This window comes from Malus domestica, chromosome 09 (genome assembly GCF_042453785.1).
Source record: "Malus domestica chromosome 09, GDT2T_hap1".
Classification (NCBI taxonomy): domain Eukaryota; kingdom Viridiplantae; phylum Streptophyta; class Magnoliopsida; order Rosales; family Rosaceae; genus Malus; species Malus domestica.
In genome coordinates, this window is record NC_091669.1 from 7,411,904 (window position 1) to 7,415,177 (window position 3,274).

Below are 3,274 nucleotides of genomic sequence, written 5' to 3' on the forward strand. Positions count from 1 at the left end.
AAGAAAAGGAGGGGTGAAAGATGTTAGAGTATATAGAATATGGATGGTGTGGATTATGACACATGGTGCTAGTTAAACAGTTGAGGTAGTTAGGATTGTAAGGTTCGGATAAGAAGAAAAGATTGTAGCTTAATGAGTAAGATTTGTATAGATTAGGTGAATATTCATTCATATAAGAGGTGTATCTTTGTAATAAAAAACATCAAGAAAATATACTAAGAAAAGTTCTTTCTCTTCTTCCTCTTTCTCTCTCTCTAAAAAAAACCTTCTCTATTTTCTTCTTCTTCTTCTGCTATTCTTCTGATATTCTTTCCTGCATATTACTTAACAAAAGAGATGCTTGAGCTATTATTTCCTCTATGGCTACGTTTACACTAAACCACTATAATGTTTATGAGGTTTAAAGGAAGCTTTAAATGGAATTTCTCAAGAACCAAGGAAAAATTATGATTGATCTGAGGGGGACAGATGAAATAGACTTGGTAGCACCTAGACCGTCCGATGAGGATAGAACAACGACGTGAACCAATTTCCTTGTGAAAAACAAGATGTCACCATTCCATGATAAGGTTGCCTTGATGTAGATTGGTTCAGTTGGTCAAAAAACCAAAGAGAATGAGAATGTAATTAGTTATCTCCTTAATCTCTAGTCTAATACGGTAGTATAATACTGTCACTGCGAAATAGAGTGATCGTGGCAGTAGTACGTAATAGAAGAAGAAATGGTACGAAATTACCAATTTTAGTATTGTAAACTTTTACTTCCAAAATCAAAAATAGGAAAAAAAAAGCCAACTTTTCAACTAGAAAATAACACGAAGGAAATGTTCATAATTGTAAGAGTCAAATACACTTCATTCCACACAATTTGGGGCAAATCACTCTTTGGGATATCTAATTTAATCCACTTGAATATTGCACTAAAGCCTCGGTATAGAAGTCTGGATTAGAAGGGATAAGCCATTATTTTTGAAGTATATTGAAAGAAGAAATGAAAATTTTGTAAGTAAGAGATGAATTGTTCAAAAAAAAAAAAAAAAAAAAGATTATCCAGTTCAATCCTCCCACAAACGGAGGATTAGAAGCTAGAAATTATTCTTCATGTCTAATCGTCTCTAAATGAAAAATATGACTGATCATCTACCTACAATTACAAAATACCTTTTATTTGGTATTTTGTAGACTTATTTTCTCCCACAATTGTAGGATTAGAAGACTTATCATTTTCAATCCAATCCAATCCTCTATACCAAACGAACACAAGGAGATTGATTAATTGGTGATTTTGTAGAAGTAGTTTGATTCGATTTTATTTTTTACCACATCGTATTAGTTCAACTTGGTTGTAGTTTTGACCCTCCATAAATCGTCTACCAAATTGAAATTGGATAAAACTTAGGTACTCACTAGTGAGTACTCACTAAACTCAATTTAATTTTCTTTTGATGTAATAACGATTTTTAGGATGTTATATAGAAATTATAAAATGATGTTGTTTGTCAAGCTATAGAATTCGGATAACTAACAAGAAAAATTGCAAAACAAAAAAGGATTGGGATTAATCAGGCCCCAATCAGCTAAACCAAAACATTAGTTTGGTTTGGTTTGGTTTGATTTTAATTTTTTTTTTTCTGACAAAAACATACATATTAACTGACTTAATAAACATATTCATTTTCTTTAAATGTAAACACTGAAGATCTCGGGTTTGAAACCTATTGCTGGTGTGGAAATCAAATTTGTGGCTAGGGGGAGGCTGAAATGCTTCTATGAATCTTCCGAACCCCGGAAGGGATAAATAACTGTGGCTTGCCACCAGATGTCCCCTTTAAAAAATAATAATAATAATAAACATATTCATTTTTTGTATGTAAAAAAACGAAATAGTTATATTCTACGTAGTAACTAATTTGGTATCATTTTGAGTTTGAAACCGATTCAATCGGCTCGTGGTTACCCCGATTAATCATGGCCGGCTTAAATATTAATCATATGCAAGGAACCGTGATTGCATGCTTAAATCGAAATTTATTTCTACAAGCTATACATCTATGATAAATCATTTTCAAGTAGCAGGATAGTCATTTGTCACATTAATTTTTTTCCCTATAAAACTAATATTTTACAACCACCATTTAGCAAATTTCATACCACAAGAAAAATAAAGTGTATTTTAAATCAATTCATGGATACCAAAAATTAAATAGGAAAAGGAAACAATGCTAGGTCTGGTTCAGTCCACATGAGAGATGATCTGTATTAAGAGAAAGAGTCGAGTTTTTCGAATTCCAATCACTGGCATTTGACTTGCAGTTGTGTGAAATATGAACGCACTCAACCGCGGGACCTACTAACCTCCCCACCAGCCCCAGTATGGTGGTTGTTGCGACTGGCTGATGACACTGTTTCTAATTTTGTATCGAATGGAACGCAGCGTTTGACTTTGGTTCAAACTTCGAGGGCCACTGTTTCCAGGCCACCGAAACACACAGGTAAACCCTAATGATGTTGGATAGGAAACGTTGCCATCAATGTTTTACAGATCTACACAACCATGGAGAAGTTGAAAATTTGGATAAATTACCGGTACTTCATTCATAACAATAGCAAGTTGAGTGTTATTGTTAATTAATTATGGATTTCATTTTCCAAATAATAGAATTTTTTTAATGAGGATAATAAAGGATTTGGCGAATCGAACTACTCATAAGGCTTAGTCATCGAACTAAAAAAATAGTCTTACTCTCTAACACACACAAAGTATTCAGAAGGATAAATTAGGTTCTCATCATTATTTTTGCTACTCCATTGATTAAAACCTTATTCCTTTTTAATTTTTTATCAAGGTCTTTGGTATTAATAACATCATTAATTATTTCAATAATAAACTATTTTTTATTTCTAAATATATTCATTTAATGTTAAAAATGTTACAATTAGTATATTTATATTTATGGCTAAATTGTTTATCATATATTTTTATTTTTAGTTTGTACCCATTTTTAATTTGCAACCCTTTTTTAATTTGTACCAATTTTTTTTTCAGTTTTAATTTGTACTCATATATTAATTTCTTTTTGTGCCCATATTTTTTAAAGTATTATTTGTATTTGTACCCATATTTTTTTATTTATTTGTACCCATTTTTATTTTTGCTAAATGTACCCACGCTAATTATTTGTACCCATTCATGTAATTTTTTTCAAATTTTTAATCTTAAAATGTACTCATTCTTAAATATACCAATTTGTTATATGTAAAATGTACCATTTTT